Here is a 21,115-nt window from a genome sequence, read left to right on the forward strand (position 1 = left end):
ATCTTGTCTAACTCCCTGATTTTTTAGCTTGTGGTACCTTTCCAGGTCCCTAGAACTTTCCAAAGATCACTTATGGAGATAGAGAATCCATTCTACTGGGTCACCCAGTAGGTAAGGGTTATAGTCTTAGGAAGACCTGAGTTCAAGACCCACCCAACAAACCTACTTAGAAATAAACAGCTAATCACTCCATTATCCTTAGCAAAAATTTTCCCTCTGGGGTAGCTAGGTGTCACAGTGTTTAGAATGCTGGGCCAGGAGTCATGAAGATTCATTTTTCTGAGTTGAAATCTGGCCTCTTAACCCTCTTTTTGCCTCAGTTTTCTCATCTATAAAATGAACTAGAGAATGAAATAGCAAATCATTCCAGTATCTTTACCAAGAAAACCCCAAATAGGGCCTCAAAGAGTTGGACATAATTGAAAAAGACTAAAAAAATGAGAGAGGGGGAGAGACAGAGACAGACAGAGACAGACAGACAGACAGACAGACAGACAGAGAGAATTGGAGGGAGGGAGAGAGAGAGGGAGAAAGGGAGAGATCCTTTATGAGACCTTGAAAAAACTGTTTGGTGCTCTAGGAATTGCCAGCCCTTAGAATCAAGATGGTGGCTCTGAATAGCATTTATTAGCTTATTAGGTTTTTTATTTATTACACTGGCCAGAGCCTACACTGTGTTGGGGGTACAAAGACAAAAGTGATCCAGTTACTACCTGAAGGGAGCTTACATTCTAATTCCCAATTTCTTGGTCATCAATTTCTATTTGTTACCTGGAAGGAATTGATCTGCCCACTGTTTCTGGAAAGAGCCAGTATTGCTTTTCCCATAGTTCCTCCACTCACGATCTCTGTGACTCTCTTTCCAAACCACCATTCCTCTATATATCAGATAACAGCATCTGGCACATAGTAGGCATTTAGCAAAGCTCCTTCCCTTTCCTTCCCCCTTCTATTGTCTTTCTCTGTTAGAATGTAAATGCCCTGAGGGCAGTAACTGACTCCCTTTTGTCCTGGCATCCCCCATACAGTGCAGGGCCTGGCAAAGCAGAGTATATCTGAGAAATGCTGGGTCATTCATTCCTCTATCACAGGGGTCCCCAATCCATAGCCTGCAGGCCACATGCAGCCCCCTGAGGCTATTTATCCAGACCCCATGGACCTTCTGGAAGGGGCACCTCTTTCGTCTCTGGTCAGGGAGAAGAACACAGGATGCATCCGCATCCTGTGTCCCTGAGTACTGTATATGGCAGCACTGCAAAGCTCCGCATCTCTCATGTACAATACTACTTCCAGTGACGTAATCCTTTGCGTGGCGCCTTGTTCTGAGAGTAACTGAACAAGAACGAGGTGCCGCACAAAGGATTATGTGGCTGCACAATGGAAGACTTCAGCATGGTGAGCTGTGATCTGGGGGAGGGAATTCCGCACTGTGTATACTGCTGCCCAGTACAGTGGTGGCAGTGATGGGCCTGTGCAAGGTGTGACAGCCAGCGCTGCAGCCTCCGCTATCCCAGACAGCAGTAAACAGTGTCACAGGCCCAGCACCACCTCCAGCACTGTATTGTAAACCTTAAAATTTCCCAGACCCTACTTTATAAGATTGGATTAAGACCATTCTCCATTTGGGCAGTGAACTCTACTTAAAGCAGGAATGTGAGAATTCTACTTTACCTACTTGGATCTGCCCTAGGGGAAGATAAAGTTGTAAACTCTTTTCTGAACAATGAAAAGTACTTAAACCCATACTTTTCTTAAGCTAAGTACCTATAAAGGTCAAGCAACTTGTGAATTTACAAGGAACAAAGAACTGGAAAACTTAGAGCTTTCCTGGTGTGAATTACTCAAAATTCCACACCTTCTTAGGTGTGGACTAAGAATGGGCGGTCCTTTAGAAATATCTACAGTGATTGGTAGATGTAAGGACTTAGGGGAGGTGACAGAGGAGATTTTGCCCTTAAAAATAAGAGCTCAGAGAAGAGCAAGAGGAGATCTCGATTTCTGACTCTCATTCTGAAGGAGAGCTCCTTGAGGAGCTCCTCTGAGGGGCTCTGTCCCTCTGGGGTAGGAGCTCTGGAGGCTCTTGAGAGAGAGGCCCTTTGAAACAACCTCTGGCTGGAAGACTCTTTGAGGAAGGATGCTGGCCTGGTGTCATTAGAATTCTTTACTTAGACAGATCTTATGGTGAGTTATAAAAAACTGACTGATTTCTCTTTTAAGACTCAGGTCTAATTGGCTTGAGGCTCTTCATACTTATTCCTTTCTTACTCTCTCTCTCTTTCTTTGATTACTCATTGTATTGTTAATTAAAATCTCTATAAAACCCAATTGACTTGGGTATTTGAATAATTGGGAATATTTCCCTGGCGACCACCTTATATTTGATTTTAAACCCAAGACACTGTAGTGAAACATATTTCTGTGGTCAAATTTACTCACCCTCTCTTATATCTATCACAATTTATATCTTCCACTATTTTTATCACTACAGTTTAAGACCTCAACCATTTTAAATCTCACAGTATACAGGTATCAGATAGCAGTGATCTGGCCTGTGACATCAGCAGTGGGCCTCTACTGTGAGAAGCCCACCACTGCCACTGGGAGTTTTATAAGACCCCTGTTTTGGGGGGTCAAATTATTTTGAGGGAAACATGGTAGTACAATGACCCTCATACCCCCCCAGATGCACAATATAATGGCCCCTATAGGGGGCCCTAAAGGTCATTGTACACATTATAATGTGAGGAGAGACTTTTGGGCAAAGGGAGGTTATAGAGGCCATTATGTTGTGCATCTGGGGGAGTATGGATGCCATTGTACTACATGGGGGAAGTGAGACATGTTTTTCGTATTACGGTCTATAATTACAAATCCATAAATATGGACTGCAAGAGGACACACACTAGTTTTATGCCTTCTTTTTTCCTGCTGTGGAATATGATCACATGGGTCTTACCCATGCAATTAGATTCCTGTGTGAGTTCACAGATCACAGTGAGGTTCGCACAGGGTAGTATGAACTGGAAAAGTGGTGGAGGAACTGGCTCTGTAATTGTGCCACTTCCTGCACTGCATCAGTGTGAGACTGAGATAAAAGTGCAGTTCCACCAATATGGCCACTTGTGAGGCTAAAATGGTGTGGACTGGGAAGGCTGCATTGATGGACACAGATCAGATGGCATTGATGGACACAGATCAGATGGCACTGATGGGCAGTGCAGTATCTGTGGACAAAATTATTGTTGGTATATTGTTTTTTTAGGGCTATGTATACATACGTATATACATACATACATATATATGTGTGTATTTTACTAATAGCAATTTGGAATCCCTAGGAAACAATGCTGTCAAGAAAGAGAAAAATTGACTAGGAGTTATTCTTCATGAGTGGAAGCAAACTTTACATATGTTCATCTTCATGAGTGGGTGCATGCAGTATAGTATAAGTTCTTAGATTTATGTTAAAAATATAAAATAAAAAAATATAAAAATATGAATTTGAAGTTTTCTTATCCTTTGATGTTTGAATTTGTTCACAAGGGGATTTATTGTATGCTGTCTTTTAGGTATGTTTTAGAGATAAAATTTGGATATAATGTATGTCATTCAGAGTAATGTTTTCATTTGAAATAACTTTGTTTCTTTCTTTGCTATTACTATGGTTGTTGTTACTGGCAGAGACTTTGTATGTAGAGTATGTAGAAACTTTTCTTTGGAGCTAATTTTAAATGACTATTTTACTGGTTGTATTTCTTTCTGGAGCTGTTTTATTTGCTTCTGCAGTGCTTTCCTGTTATCCTTTTAATATGTGCAATGCTCTCTTGTCTGTACTTCCTGTTGATATGTACTCTCATGTGTGCTTTCCTTTGTTTTCCATTCATAGGCTTTCATTCACAAGGACTATTATTGATTATTGATTATTGCTAGGGCTATTCATGTTGCTGCTCATGGCTAGGGCTTCTTCTTTATCAGATGTCATTTGCATGTATCTTCATTGATGACATGATCACATTGTTGTTTCTTGTGAAATATCTGAAACTATGATGTAATATCTTCATAGTGTACCCTCCCTCTCTCCCTTCCCCTGGTAGAGATTGTTTAGGATGAAGGTTGAGAGATATGGATAACCTGTTTCAGTTCTCAACTATAACTTGATGTTAAAGTCTTTGATAACAATTCATCCAATGTGAATAGATGCTTCAATAGCATTCTAGGTGTTTGTATTTGTCATAGTTATGAAGCTGGAGTTTTCTGTTAAAAGCTTTGGAGATTTTCTTGTGATTGAATTACTTAGTTGTTCTTTTGCTGGAATATTTTCTTTTCCTAACTAAGACTAGGCTTCATCTCATAAGGTTTTGTGTTGTATGTTACCCTATGAAACTCCAACTAATCTTGGTTTCACTCTTACTGCATGAATGGTATTTGTCATGTTTTTGAAGTTAGAGAATAGATGTGAAATTGTATATCTATCTCCCTTCCAGTTTATTCTTTAATATGTTCTTTGATATCCTCCTTCCCATTCAAAATCATCATCTGAATAAGCCATGTAATTCAATTTCTCTATAAAGTCATCTTCATTATCAACTCCTAATCTAGCATAAAGTTCCTCCAATGGTTTGTTCTGTGCCCAAAGATCATCTTAACATCATCATATTGATAAGATTTTGATGGTTCTGGTTTCAGGTATTCAATTTTCCCACTTGTGTCCCACACATCCCCTTCTTCGTCCACCTCCTCATAAAGCTTATAAAATTGGTAAGGTACTTGTCCTAAATCATCTTGGTCCATTATTATTAAACCATCTGGTATTCCTTCTGACTCTGTTTCTGATTATGAGTCACTGAATTCTGTAATCCTTGTGTTATTTAGTGGATTTTGTTCAGTACAATGTACACTTGTGTCAGACATTGTTAACTCTGGCTTTGTGTTTTGATCTAACCCTATGTCACCAGCTTTTATGTTTCCCAAATCTGTTTCTGGTTGTTTCTCATTGATAAGCTTTAGATTCTTGTTTTAAGGTGTTATATTTGATGATATGGGGTTAATTTCTTCTTGCAGCTATGCAATGCTGTTGCTAAAATTCACAGGTTCTATTCATCATCAGCCTGAAGGTTTTGTTCATCTTCCCTGTCTTTTGACTGTGTAGAGATAGAAACCTGTCCCTCTATGTTGGCCCACAGTTGGGCTGGCTCCCAATTTCCTTTCCCAGTAACATTCCAAGTCAGAATACACTCATTTGATTGACTCAGCTGTTTCCTGTCTTGTGGCATGCCTTTCCAATTTCTCTCTTCCACAATAGGGATCTATGTAAATAGTGCCTCTTGCCTGTTGTCCAGCACTAAGGTGTTCACTGCCTTCTTGTGCATTATGATCCTGGCTCCTGACTTAATATAATTTAATGCCTATCCAAAAGCTCTGAGGGCTACATAAACCTGAGTGAGAGTTTGCCAGAGCATTGAAAATTCTAAAGGTATCTTGTTCCAGTAGTTAGTCATATTGAAAATGCTTCCAATAGTGTCATGTATCATGACTGCTATAGTGTTTTCTATAAAGCAGTATCCCAATATGTCATTATAGCCCCCATCAGCATTATCCAAAACATTATTTGAAACATATCTTTTCTTTTCTTAACTATCCCTGTTCTTGTTTGTTGTTTTCCCTTACTTAGAATCAAGATGTCTGATTCTAAGTAGTAACTGCCTCAGTGCTCCTTCTAAAAATGGCTGCCCTACCCAGGGAACTCCAACTGTCAACAGATGGCAGTTGACAATGGCTTTTGTCAGACATCTGGGGTGCAACTTCTAATAAAGGGTTTTTTTATGTGGGGAGAGAGGAGAGGGAGAGAATAGAGTCTTCCCTCTGTCAATGCCAGAACAAAAGGAGAAGTTGATGTTGGTTTTGGATCAAGAGGTAGAAGGAGGGTGTCTCTTCTTTTCCCCCTTTCAGTCCTCTTTAGTTATGGCTCCTCACTAAGCCTGCCTGTTCACTCCCCACTGCCTGGCTTTTTCTAAATAGCAGGCTTCTTATTCTAGGGAGAGCGAGATCACTTCTCTCCCCCCCTTCAGCTATAACTGCCCTTCACTCAGTCTTAAGTCAGTTGAAGTTTGGTAACAAGTTTATTCTAAACAACAGGGATGAAGGATAAGGTTGAAATGGCTGGTAGATTGGGGTCAGGAGGGAAGAGGGAAAAGGGGATGGATCCCTAGCTAGCTAAACTCTTCCCCACAAAGTTAGGTAACCCAGGTTTGGTGGCCTGAGCCCTTGAGGGGTTCAGAGTGATAAACCTTGGCTTTTGGCACAGCACAGCAGGGGTCTCAAGTCAAGGTGAAAGGGAGATTGTGATAAGTCTTCTTGTGGACTCCTTTTCTCTCCAATTCTCTGTTCACTTGTTGGCTTGGAAGGATTGTGATCAGGTTCAGGGAAGGAAAGATTTCTTGGATTGGGATCCAGTCTGAGATTGACCTTCTCCTTGGCAGTCTCAAACAGAGAGAGAGAGCAGACCAACTGACTCCTTCTGGGTTGTTCCCTTTCCCAAGGTTCCAAACCTTCTCAGCCCATCCCCTCTACAACTGATGGAATCTTTGCAGTCTCTCCAGGCTTTTCCATTTCAAAAGTCTCTGGATATTTCTCTCTCACACAGGAGACTGGCCATAGTACTCCTCTGGTACGCTTATCGAGAAAGTGAGGAGACCTTTAGCATATTAGGGAAGCCCCCTGTTATGAACTTATGGAAGGACATGAATAAGAGTCCAATAGGATGGGCTGCTATCTGCAATCCATTGAAAGATTTCAGTATCCCCCAAATGCTTATCCAATTGAAATTAATTCCTAATGATTTCAGATATCCCCAAGTGAGGGAGTGAGTTTGTCCTCACTGGAGGGGTCTTTAGGTGGGTCCACCATGATTGAACTTGTTAGTGACATGCAAAAAAATTCTTTTTCACAAATGGTCCATTCAAGATGACTTCAGAGGTTCCTTCCAAACTTGGGACTCTGGAACCCTGTGACTAATGACCTTTAAGGGCTAACATTTACTGTTCTATGACTCCATTATGTTCATCATTGTGACCATGGAAAAGTTCCTTCCCCATTCCATTTCCCTGTCTATTAAACAGCAGAGTTAGATTAGATGACTTCTTAAGAGTCTTTCCATTTCTGAATTCTGTTTCTGTCTTCCAGGTCAAATCCAGAACTTTTCAAAGTAATAGAGTAGGAGAACATTGACTGATTTGGATAACAATAAGCCTGAAATATAGCCAGGATAGAGCAGAAAGTACAGGCTAAAATACACATAGAGGACCCAATAGAGGAAGGAATTTTGTTCTTTGTCCAATGATGACTTCTTTCTTGCAAAACATCTGCTCCTTTGACTACATCATTCTGGGGTGAACCAGGTCTGTCTATTTCCCACTCAACCTAGGGTACTGTGGCAGTCGGTGGCTACTCAGACCATTGCTTATCAACAAAATCCCTCTCCTGCAAAGTCTGAAGGCCAATGGCAACCTTATGAAGCTGTATGTAGAGAAGGGAGGCTTTGGAGCTCTGAGGAGCACAGATCTTAGAATGCAACCACTGATTCCAACCCAAGCAAACCAAGGCCTAGAGAGGAGGAGACATCACCCAGATTCACTCAGCAGCAGAGTAAGGCAGTCAAACCTAAACTCTCTGCCCCCAAACCATTAGGTCTTTCCTAGAGATGACATCCTTGTCCTCATCTCTCATAGCAATAACCAGAGATAATTTTTCTCAGTCTGGTCAAGGCCATCTTCAAAATGAATGACCTTGCAGCATCACTTGGTTTCTGAACAGGCTGTGAGTGGATTTATATAGTAACTTTTCTGGTCACAGTGAGCTGATAGATCTTTGCACCTAATGGGTCCCTGAAGAGATTGATTTCCTCCTCCAGGCAGGGATAATATAATAATTGTTAACAATTATACAGACTTTAAGGTTGAAAAGAACATTTTACAAATATCTTCTCATTTGGGTCTCATAACAATCTCGATATGTAGAAGTTTTTATCCCCATCTTACTAATGAAGAAATAGAGGCAGGATGAGGCTAAATGACTTGTCCAGGTTCACACAGTTCTGGTGAGTGTCTAAGGCTAGATTTGAACTCAGGTCTTCATGACTTCTGGTCCAATGCTCTATCTAATTGTATCAGACAAGAAGAAGAACTTATTGTACTTGCACAAGTTGTATCAGTAGTCAGAATGCAGCATTTGGTCAAGTTAGGTAGGTTTGTTGAATGAGGTTTTGGAAATATTCAAATACCTTGAAGATTCCAGTTTTTCATTTTTCTCTTGAAAAGAGCAACAAATATAGTTTCAGGAGTGGCATTTTAATGACCTACAATATTTGTCTCTAGTGGCCACTTTTCCCTCTCAGATACTCTTTTTTTTCTTCAGGATATTGAGACACTTTATTCTCCTGGCTCCCCTCCTATGAATTCATCTTCATCATGCCTTCCAAGTTGCGGGCATTCTCAAAGCTCTGTCCTGGGCTCTCTGCTTTTTCCCTTGTACACTCTCAATTATCTCATTAGCAACAGTGAGTTTAATGATTATTTCTATACAGATGAGGAAAAGGAAAACTAAATGCCACAGAATTTATTCTGTCAAATAGTGGCTCTGGAGAAGACTTTTGAGAGCCCCTTGGACAGTAAGAAGACCAAATCAGTCAATACTTTAAAAACTTAATTCAGACTCTTCTTTAGAAGGACAAGTACTGAAGTTGAAGATCAAATAATTTGGCCACATAATGAGAAGACAGGACTCATTGGCAGAGACTCTGATGCTGGGAAAGATTTAATGCAAAAGGAGAAGGCAATAGCAGAGAATGAGATGACTGGATAGTGTCATGGAAATAACAAGCCTGAACTTGAACAAACTTTGAGAGACAGTGAATAGAAGGACCTGGCATGCTGTGGGTCATGAAGAGTCAGGCACAACTGAATGAATGAAAAATATTCAAGTACTTTACATTCTTCTGAGTTTGTGTGTGTGTGATATAACATTCACAGATAAGGACACCTAAGGTAATTTGTGGGAGAGAGCACTATACAAGGTAAGTCCTGTCCTCCAATGAAGCTCACTGTCTAGTAGGATTCCAATTCATCCAAATACCAGAAGACAGAAAATTCTCAACCATTCATTTCTCTAATAAAGGAGGGAAACTATTTCCCCAGGCCTGAACAAATCTTTGAAGGCCCTCTTCACCTGAGCCCCATTTTGTCATAGTTTCTGATCCTACAGTTGGAGATTCAGATGAATGCTATTACACTGTACCCTCAGTTAATTGAACCCAACTGACTGAAAACCTTAACTAGAATCATTTTGCTGAATACCTGCTTAGGTCAGAACCAAGAAAAAGTAAGTAGAATAAGAAGAAAAGAAGGCCAAGGACAAATTTTTTGGGGATCACTCACAGTTGGGAGGTATTGTTTGTAATAAAAATTGTCCATTTCATTTTTTGTAATGTTCTCTATATCTTGTTTGGTAATAAATTTTTCCTTTATCCATAAGTCTAACAGGTAAACTTTCTCATGTTCCACTAATTTACTTATGGTATGCCCCTTTATTTCTAGACCAAGAATCCATTTTGACTTTATCTTGGAATATTGTGTGAGATGTTGGTCTATGCCTAGTTTCTGCCATATTGTTTTCCAGTTTTCCCAGCAGTTTTTGTCAAATAATGAGTTCTTTCCCCACTAGCTTGTATCTTTGGGTTCATTGAACACTAGGTTACTATGGTCATTCACTACTGTGTATTGATTTCCAAACTATTCCATTGATCCACTATTCTATTTCTTAGCCAGCACCAGATTGTTTTGATGATTACTGCTTTATAGTAATGTTTAAGATCTGGTATGGCTAGGAGGAGTTATTGTTTGAATGATAAACAAGCAATTGAGACAGAGGAGTAGAGGAGACAGGTAGAAGGAACTAGGAAAGCACGATCACAAAAATTTGGATGGAACCTCACACCTATAAGATTGGTCAATATGACAGTAAAGGAAAGTGATAAATGTTGGAGGGGATGTGGCAAAATTGGGACACTAATGCATTGCTGGTGGAGTTGTGAACAGATCTGACCATTCTGGAACGATATTTGGAACTATACCCAAAGGGCTACTAAAAAAAATGAATACCAGGGGGCAGCTGGGTAGTTCAGTGGATTAAGAGCCAGGCCTAGAGATGGGAGGTCCTAGGTTCAAATCTGGCCTCAGCCACTTCCTAGCTGTGTGACCCTGGGCAAGTCACTTGACCCCCATTGCCTAACCCTTACCACTCTTCTGCCTTGGAGCCAATACACAGTATTGACTCCAAGACGGAAAGTAAGGGTTTAAAAAAAAATGAATACCTTTTGATCCTGTAATACCACTACTAGGACTGTATCCTGAAGAGATGAAAAAATGGGAAAAGACCTACTTGTACAAAAATATTTATAGCTGCTCTTTTTGTGATGGCAAAAAAATTGGATATTGGATATAATCATCCGTCCATCAATTGGGGAATGACTGTTCATATTGTGTTATATGATGGGAATAGAATACTATTGTGCTATAAGAAATAAACAGAAAGATTTCAGAAAAAGATGGAAAGACCTCCATGAACTGATGCAAAGTGAAATAAGCAGAACCTAGAGGACATTGTACACAATAATTGCAATATTGTGGAATGATCAACTATGAAAGTCTTAGTTACTCTCTGCAATATAACTATCCAGGACAATTCTGAGGAATTTATGACAAAGTCAGGATGCAGATCAAAGCATGTGATTTTTCATTAAATTTATCTGGGTTTTCTTTTTAGGAGGATGGTTTTTATATGATTATTATCTTACAAAAATGAACAATATGGAAATGTGTTTTGCATGATAATATATGTATAATCTGGTTTGAATTACTTGTCACCTCTGAATGGGGGGGGGAGGGAGGAAGATAATTTAGATCATATAACTTCAGAAAACATATATATATAGTAGTCTCTCGGTGATCGAGAATGACTATTGTCTTTGTGCAGTTTCATCTACGGTGTACCCTCATGTGGCTTTAGAGTCCAAAGGCTGAGGTGCAAAGTTTGTGGCACATGGGGCATGGGGCGCCAGTTGTTACAGGAGGTGAGGTTGTGGCCTGGTGTCGGCATTCACGTGTAGCGGCAAGATGTCGACGTCGCTCATCTTCAAAGGTGGTGGCGGCATGGTTAATGTGGGTTTGCCAGCTGCTTCTGTCAGAGGCAGTGAGTTCTAGTTGCTTTGGTGTCATGCCAGCCCACTTCAAGTTGGGCTTTAGCTGATCCTTGAATCTTTTCTTTGGTCGGCCTTGTTTCCTGAGTCCAGCTGACAGTTCACCATAGAATACCTGTCTTGGTATTCGCTGTGGGTCCATGCGGATGACGTGTCCAGACCATCGTAGCTGGGTTTTGAGGACCAGGACTTCGATGCTGGTGGAGTTGGCTCTGTCGAGGACTTCCTGATTGGTGATTCGGTCCTGCCATCGGATCCTCATGATTGACCGGAGGGAGCGTTGGTGGAATTGCTCCAGCGGTTTCATGTGCTTCTGGTACAGTGTCCATGTCTCACAACCATACAGGAGCGAGCTGAGGACCACTGCGTTGTACACTTTGAGCTTCGTCACAGTGCTTACACCTCTGTGTTGGAGGACTTTGCAGTGCAGCCTCCCGAGTGCCTGGCTGGCCTTTTGGATCCTGGCATTGATCTCGTGGTCTAGGGACCCATCGTTGGCGATGGTGCTGCCCAGGTACTTGAAAGTGTTGACGTTAGAAAGCTGCATGCCATCGATTGTAATGCACAGCTGGTTAGTTGGCCTCCCTGGTGCAGGTTGGAACAGCACCTCTGTTTTGCTGAGGCTGATAGTCAGGCCAAACAGTTTTGTTGCGGTGGAGAACCTGTCCACAATGGTTTGGAGATGATTTTCTTGGTGGGCCATGAGAGCACAGTCATCTGCAAAGAGAGCTTCCAGGATGAGTCTCTCTGTTGTCTTTGTTTTTGCAGTCAGGCGGCGAAGGTCAAATAGTGAGCCATACAGTCGGTATTTGATGTAGACGCCCAGGTCTAGATCCATCACAGCATGTCGTAATACTTGGGTGAAAAATAGGTTGAATAGTACTGGAGCGAGGACACAACCTTGTTTCACGCCATTGGAGATGTTGAAGCGATCGGAAGTCTCTCCACCAGATAGGACTTCCCTTGTCATGTCGACATGAAAGAGCTGGATCAGTTTGATGAATTTTGCTGGGCAACCGAGCTTGCTGAGGATCACCCACAATGTGTCCCTGTTCACTGTGTTGAATGCCTTTGTCAGGTCTATGAAGACAATGTAGAGACTCGGGTTCTGCTCAAGGCATTTTTCCTGCATTTGCCTCACCATGAAGACCATGTCGATGGTGCTGCGATCTGGTTGGAAGCCACATTGTGATTCAGGCAGGTTCTGCTCTGAAACAGATGACAGGAGTCTGTTGAGTATAACACGGGCGAGGATCTTTCCAGCAATGGAGAGTAGTGAGATGCCTCTGTAGTTGTCACAGGCTGCTCGTGAGCCTTTGTTCTTGTATAGGGCTACAATGGAGGCATCTCTGAGTTCTGGAGGCATGTCTTCCTCTTCCCATATGCTGGTCAGCACTATGTGAAATGCCTGGAGCGCCTTTCCATTTAAGGCCTTGTACACCTCGGTTGGGATCCCGTCTTTACCAGGTGCCTTGCCTGCACTCATTTGTTTGATGGCTTTTTGGACTTCCTCTATTGAAGGAGGGACATCAAGTTGTTCAATGAAGCAGTTTTAGGGGATCTGGTCAAGGGCGCTTTGGTTGACTGAAGAGGGTCGGTTGAGAAGCTGACTGGAGTGTTCTTTCCACCTGTTGCTGATGCCTTTTTCATCTTTTATGAGAGTGTCACCGTCAGAGGATAGCAAGGGAGTGGTGGTGGGTTTTGATGGCCCATAGACAGTCTTGAGGGCACTGAAAAATTGTTTGTAGTTTTTCATATCAGCAAACCGCTGGATTTCTTCTGCCTTTTTTTCCCACCATCGGTCTTGCATCTTCCTGATCTCATGCTATGCCGTGGCTTGGAGAGACTTGAATCTGTCCTTTTTAGGAGCAGAGTTTGGGTTGTTTTGCCACTCCATAAAGGCTTTGTTCTTCTTGCTCAATAGGTCTTCAATAGCAGTGTTGTTCTTGTCGAACCAGTCCTGGTGGTTGCGTTGTTTTGGGCCTCGGACTGCCTTTGATGTTTCCTTCACTGTGTCTCTGAACTGGTTCCATTTCTCGGTTGAGCTTCCAGTGAGTGGTCCCTTGGCAGACAGCTTGTTGTCCAGGTAGGACTGGAATGTTTGCAAATAAGATGGATCTCTAAGATGACTCATGTTGTAAAATGCGTGAACTGTCTGGGCGCATTTTGGATGGCGAGGCGCAATGCACATTTGAAGAGTTGCTCTAACCAATTGGTGGTCTGTCCAACATTCAGCTCCTCTCATGGCTCTGGTGATCTTTACATCCTGGATGTCTCGCCGGCGTACAATGATGTAGTCAATGAGATGCCACTGTTTTGATCTTGGGTGCATCCACGTTGTTTTATATTTGTTCGCCATTCTGAACACAGTGTTCGTGATGGTGAGTTTGAACTCTGAGCATTTGCTAAGTAGCAGTAGGCCATTGTTGTTCATTTTGCCCACGCCGTGTTTGCAGAGCACTCCTTTCCATCTTTCATGGTCCTGGCCAACGTGGGCGTTGAAGTCTCCCAGTAGTATCAGCTTGTCATTTGTGGGCACTGAGTGCAGGACGGCACTCAGGTCAGAGTAGAACTGCTCGATGGTCTCCTCTGTGCTGGTCAGTGTTGGGGCATATGCGCTGATGATTGTGGCATACCGGTCTTTGCTAAGAGGCAAACGGATCTTCATGAGCCTCTCGCTGATGCCCACAGGCAAGTCTGGCAGCTGTTTGAGCAAACTGGTCTTGATGGCCAGGCCAACACCGTGGATTCTGCCTTCATTTGAGGCTCTACCTTTCCAGAAGAAGGTGTATCCAGTGGTGGGTTCGCTGAGTGATCCCTCTTCTGGTAAGCGTGTTTTGCTTAAGGCTGCGATGTCGATGTTATATCGCACCAGTTCTTTACCGATTAGAGCTGTTCTTCTCTCAGGTCTTGGGGTATACTCTCTATCAAGTAATGTCCTGATGTTCCATGCTCCTAGTAGGAGTTTCTTTGTATTTTTTCTTTTATTTCGACCGCTTAAAGGGGATGACTCGCCAGCCGCGGTGTGCTGACCGGGTGTTTGTAAGGCAGGCAATGTTTGGGACACCTTTTCTAGTCCCCTCCCTTGATTAGGGTGAGCAGTGCTGTCCTAGAGAGGGCTGCTCAGTCACCCAGGATGCTGCTGAACGTCCCTGCTGCCCACAGGGCCGAGCGACCACTGGTCCGTGGGCCACCTACGTGCAGGATCGTGACTACAACTGCCAGTGGTCACCTCCACCTGTTGCGTCCCATTGCAGCAGGTCTTGAAGAGGGTGGACGGGGTTAGGATAGATGAGTGTGCACAAAGATACTTGTGCATGAAAGAGATTTAAGTGGAAAAGCCGATGCACAGAGACAGTCCCACTCTCTCGGCGTTGGAAGCCTGGGTCCAGTGGCTATAAGAAAACTTATAGGACATTTGTTATTATGTGTAATAGGTAAAAAAAAAAAAGCTTTGTAAACTTAAAAAAATTCAGATAGAGAATTATCCAAGAAGAGCCATTCTAGGTGCAACAAATAGGTAAAGAAGACTGAGGACTGAGACAAGAAAATTAGATTTGCCATTTAAGAGATCTGGTAAGTATGATGAGAGAAGCTTCATCTAAGACTGGGAGAAAAGAGGAGAGAATTGGAAATATTGTTTAGAGAGATTAGTTGAAGAGGACAGGAAAAGGGCCATTCATGATGAATGACCTCAGTTTTCTCAGTAAAGTAGGAGGCAAGGTCCTAAGCTAAGAGGGGATAAAGGGAAGTAGGGGAGGCTTGAGGAGAGAAAGAATATTTTGAATGGAAGCTTCTGCGAGGAGTGAGATGGGGAATCAATTAGGTGCAATAAAAGGATTGCATTGGAGGCATAACTGAGGTTAGATAATGTGTGATGGGCTCAGCCAACACAGAAATAAGAAAGGTATAGTATGAACTACAGCAAATGGTAATATAATAACAGCTTGGTAGAACAGTAATAAATAGCAGTAGCTTCAGAGGCACAGTGCTGTCAGAATCCCAGAGGTGGGAATAAATGCTGGGATGCTAAGCCCTTTGCCAAGGGCTTGAATCTTGGAGCTGGAGTCTCTCCACCTGTCTTTCTACTCAGGCCCATCCAAAGATTTAGGCCTTTGCCTCAAACTCAATAGCCAAGTACTTCTCAGGAGCTGTCCGCCATTAGGTGCTGAATAGATATTGGAAAGTCTCCAAGTCAAAGGAGTGACCTGGATGACTGAGCATAGTCCTGGACAAACAGGAACTCATTCTCCTGGACCTCTGAAAGTCTTCCCCTGATGTTCCTATCCAGAAGATGGCTCAGCTGCCCATTTTCTCTGGTACTTGCTTTTCAGTGCTGTCATCCTCAGGCTGGCTTTTCCATAATAGAGTGAAAGATTTTGTGTAGATCAACTGAATTCAGCTATCAGCTGGAATGAGATGTGAAAAGTTGGGGTATTTTACTGCAGTTTGTTGTGCTCGTTTGAATGTGAGTGCTCCAAATGTCTAGGTATTGAGCTTTGTCAAGGTCCTAGGGCAATCTCCGGTGCAAAAAAAGTGGGGTTGTTTGGGCCTGCTGAGGCTGGGAACCTGAGAAATCTCCCTGGAAGCTGGGTATGAGCACTGACACTTTGTCCAAAATCCCTGGCAGATAACTGAAGCTGTTCAGACTTGTTTGGGCATCTGCCCTAACCTCTCTACATGGATGGCCCTGAATGGTGGCTTGCCATACAAAGGGCACATCCTTCTGAGCTGCGGGAGGGAGTTCTCCCAAAAGATTATGATGAAGAGAGAAGAAAGAGTAAGTTCCTTTTCCATAAGAGTCTCCTGGCCATTGCAGGAACCTATCTAGTTCACTTCAGTTAACTAAGGAACCCTTGCTTGAGAGATACCAGCTACATCAAGGTACTTCATACCCAAACCTTTTAAATGTCTGATCTTTCAAGTTTCTCTGTACTCTGTACTTGTCCACCTTAGGAGCTAGCACCCTTTGCTCTCCTGATGGCTTGGTCTAGGGCTGCCAGCTGCCAATGTGAAACCTCTCCTCCATGACCTAAACCTCAACACTCAGCCCTTTCCAGATTGACCCTCTCCCTACCACCACTTCATACACATGACTCATCCCTATCCTTCTTCCTTCACTTTCCACTAGGCCCTTTGGTTCCCTTGTTCTATTGTTAAACTAGCTTTCATCTGAGATATTTTCTCCTCACATTCTCTCTCTTACACTTGTGGAAAACTAGCTTTCCTAAGATGTTACTTCATTCTTAGCCTCTGTCTCCAGCATTAGGTATATTTTCTCTCTTGCCTCCCAACACAGTGGGATCAAATTGACAAGACAATTTATCTTTCTGGGACTTAAATTTTTTTTAATCCCCAAAATAAGGAGATTGAACTCAATGGAATTCAAAGTCTTTTCCAGCCCTAGGTCTAGGCTCTTAGGATATTATGGCTATACTGCTGAGCAGAAATTTGCTTGTCTCCAAATAGCTTTCAATCTCATTCTTTACAGTGTTGGTCCTATTCCTTTTTCCTTGAGTCCCTACCCACTCCTACCCAGCAGTTGATCCAATTTCCTACTTTTCTGAGAAAAAGGAGGCTATCCATTGTGAGCACTCTGATCTTTCCTCTTTTATGGGTCCAAAGTCTCTCCATCTTTATCTATCCACTCTTCCCTTACTTTGGTCTCAAGTGACCCTTGCCTCTTCCAAGGCTCTATGTTTGCTTGAGACTCCACCTCCTTGTGTCTCCTTCAGGAGTTTGGCCTATTGCACATTCTCTCTCTTTTTCATCTCCTGCCTTTTCCTATAGTTTCAAGGGAGCAGGGACCCTTTAGGAGGAGAACCAACAGAAAAGAGCCTTAGAATATATGTTGTATGTTGCTGTAAGTCAGATTCAGAGAGAATGGTTGCAGGCAAGGGGAGAATCTGGCACTGTTTGACTGAAGCTTAAACTATAATTTTAGGGATTAGAAGGGATTAAAGTCTAATAAACTGGCAATGGGAACCAATGATCTGGTTTTGGGGAATGCCCTAGTACTAACAGCATGCATCATGTTCTCATTAATTCCTTCTGCCTGTCATACATCAGAGTGAGTGAAGCTTAGAGATTGAGTGTACCCTATTGAGGTGATTATATTCTCATCATTTAATAAAGATTCACTCTGATGAGTTGAATTTGCATCATACACCTCTACATCCTAGAGCTGTGGAACGAATGGCAACTACCCATGCTGGGCTTAGGTGCTGGTAAGTCTGGAGCTCCCTATGGCATGAATAAGAAGGTAGACATTGTGACCATGCTATGTCCAGGACTGGCAAACAACTCTGGAGTTTGAGCATTGGTAGGGACCAACTTCGAACCACACAAAGCACTGACTGAATGTAGGCAGAGAGTTGAAGCCCTGGATCTAAACAATCTGACAAGTCCTGCCTCCTGGAGAACAGAGAATGTTGAGATAGAGTATCAGAGAAGAATGCAATTAATCAGTGAATATTTATTAAGTACCTTCTACACTCTAGGCATTGTGCTAAGTTATGGGGAAACCAGAAGAGGCAAAAGTCAGCCCCTGCCCTCAAGGAGTTTACAACCTAGTAGGAGAGACAATGTCCAACTAATATATACAAAGCAAGTTTTACTTAATATAGGATAAATAGGAAATAATTAACAGGGGAAGACACTAGAATTAAAAGAGGTTGGAGAAGGCCTCCAGTAAGAGATGGGATTTTATTTAGGTTTTAAAAGAAGTCAGTAAGGACAGTAGAATTGAGGAGGGAAAATATTCAAGGCAAGAGGGGAAATCAGAAAAAAATAGCTGGAGCAGGGCAACTAAGTGGCTCAGTGTGGATAGAGAACCAGGCTTGGAGAAGGGAGTTCCTGAGTTCAAAATCTAGACCCAGATACTTCCTAGCTATATGACCCTGGGCAAGTCACTTAACTCCAATTGTCTAGCCCTTACCTGTTCTGCTTTGGAACTGATACCTAGTATCGATTTTGAGACATAAGTTAAGGGTTTAAAAAAAAAAAAGAAAGAAAGAAGATGCCTTGAGCCAAGAGTTGGAGTGTCTTATTTGTGGAATAGCCAGGAGGCTGGGGTCACTGAATGAAAGAATATGTGTTGAGGAATATGAAGCATAAGAAGATTGGAAAGGTAGGAAGGCTCTAGATTATGAAGGACTCTGAGTGACAAACAAAGCATTTTGTATTTTATATTGGAGGCCACTGGAGTTTATTGAATGTGGCCTGAACTGGGCTAGACGGAATTGGGAAATATTGAGCAGGAGTGGAGTGACATGATTGAACCTGCACATTAGGAAAATCACTTTAATGGTTGAGGAGAGGATGGATTAAAGTAGGGATCTCAACCCCCCAGTTTAAGTATCTAATCCAAAAGTGTCTGGCAATATTCCAGTACACAAAGAATGGAATGCAACCTGAGGCAGTGACACAACTGAGAGGTACTTATTCTCACTGATGAACCAAGCACACTAATGCACTCTTCACAGACTAGTTGGCACACCCCCATTTGGAGTTTTATTGGCAAAGATACTAGAATGGTTTGCCATTTCCTTTTCCATCTCATTTTATAAATAAGAAAACCAAGGCAAACAGGGTTAAATGACTTGCCCAAGATCACAAAATTCAGGAAGAAGAGTCTTTCAGATTTCAACCCAGTGCTCTACTCATTATATCACCTAGTTGTTGCTCTACTTTCCACTGTAGGGACTCTTCAATTTTCCCAAGAGATATGGTAGCACCAACTCAGACAGTCTCAGAGCAGGAAGGGGGCTCAGAAACCAACCAGGCAAATCTATTCCTACAACACATCTCTGTTGGGGAGATAATCTAGAGGCTGAGAGATCTTCAGTGTCAGAGAGCTAATCACCTCTCAATGTCTCCTGTTCCCCTTTGAGCCAGCTATAATTGTTGAGCAGTTTCCCCTCTGATATCTACCTTTCTTCAACTTCTACCAACTGCTTTGGGATCTACCCTCTATAAGATGTGTGTGTATGTGTTGTATATTTGTATACATCTATGTTATACATATTACTATGTGGAATATATACACACATATATGTGAAGGAAGTAAACAATAGCAATGAAAAAAACAGAAAGAAGCCAGGAAGGTGTATAGTCAGTGGATGTATGCTGCCAGCAATGAATACAGAATTCAGCTTTTCATGCTTTAGCTCCTTTAAGGGGATGGGGCTGAAGAAGTGGAGTTAGTCAATGGGAGTTGGTCCTATTCTTGCTCTTGTAGATAAATGGAGCATTCTTACCAATGCCTTGCATTGTTTCAGAAGCTTTTCTTATGAGGTCTCACTTCAGCACAATAACAACAACAACAACAACAACAAAACCAATCAGATGCAATCTAGGAGCTAAGATGGCAGAGCTCTGAATTCACTCAAACCCTATGCTCATACACACAAGAAAATAAATTGTCTCTAAACAAAGGGGTAAAGGAGGTTTATGCCTCACTGGGTAAAAAAGGAGAGTAACCCTATGAGTACAGCATCTAGGGGAGCTGGCAGAGTAGCAGAAAACACTGCCATGGCCCAAGGCAAAGAATCGGCAGAGCAAGGGACCAGCTTGTCCCTTGAGCAAATAGGGTAACTAGCAGTATGGCAAATTGAATCCAGATGGACAAAACAGTCACAAACCTCCCAACAAGAAGCCAGTCAGGCTACTCCCTCAATGTGCACACTGTGGGACCCAAAGGCAACTAGGTCTACTCCAAGCACCAGAGAAGGTTACACTGAAAGCTTGGACCAGTGGTCCCTCTACCTCAGGAGCAAAGCTGAATCTTAATGATAGATAGGCATGTTAACAACAACAAAAATAAAACCTAGAAAAATGAGCAAAAAGCAAAGAAAAAAAACTGACCTAAGAAAGTTACTTTAGTGATGGGAAGAGAAGTGGGGAATCAAAATACAAACTCAAAAAGGACAACAATGTCAAAATGGAAACATTTTTGAAGTCTGAAAAGAAAGTGTTAATGGAGGTCAGGCTCCAGAAGAATCTTTGGAAGAATTTGAAAAGAAATTTAAAAATCAAGTAAGATAGTTGAGGAAAAGATCCAATAGCTTTTAAAAGATTCACTGAATAAAAAACAAACAAAAAAAAAAACTTCCTAAAGACTGGAATGGACCAAATGGAAATAAAGATGAAAAAAATACAACTACCTAAAGAGTAGAATTGGCCAAATGGAAAAGGAAACATCAAAACTCAAGGAAGAAAATAATTTCCTAAAAATTAGAATTGTGCAATGACCATATCATCCTTGATTACATCTTTTACATTGCTTCTCTTGGACAAATTTTCCTTGCTTATGTTTGGTTTAAATTGTAAGTTCCTTGTAGGCAGGGAGTGTATTTTGTGTCTTTTTTGTATTCCCATTGCTTAGCTTAGTGCTTGGTATGTAGCAGGCAAATAATAAATGTTTATTGACTAATTGATAATGTCTTGAAGTCTGCTCAGTTCCACTTTGCACCTCTTCACTCTTCTTATCAGAGGTGTCAAACTAAGGGGCTCCACAAATCCTGAGTGCTGTTTGAATGAGTATGTGACTGGGAAATGTTTTGACAAATAAATTTAAAATATTATATAATTTTTAAAAGGGGAAAGTCTCTTGTCTCAGTCTGTCAGGACTTAAGAACTAGAAAGAAGAAAGCTAATACTCATCAGGTCCCAAGTCAAATCAAGATGAAGAGTGATCTCAAAACCCTCATTCTCAACTTGACTGGGCTCAGTTCCTGCTGTTACACTTTGCCCCCCTAAAAAGCAGCCCACAGAGTTTTGGCTCCAAAATGTCATTCTCTAATGGATTGTGCAGTAGATTTCTGATTAGAGTCATGGCAATGGAGACTATACCTGACAAAAGCT

This window comes from Monodelphis domestica, chromosome 6, assembly GCF_027887165.1.
Source record: "Monodelphis domestica isolate mMonDom1 chromosome 6, mMonDom1.pri, whole genome shotgun sequence".
NCBI lineage: Eukaryota > Metazoa > Chordata > Mammalia > Didelphimorphia > Didelphidae > Monodelphis > Monodelphis domestica.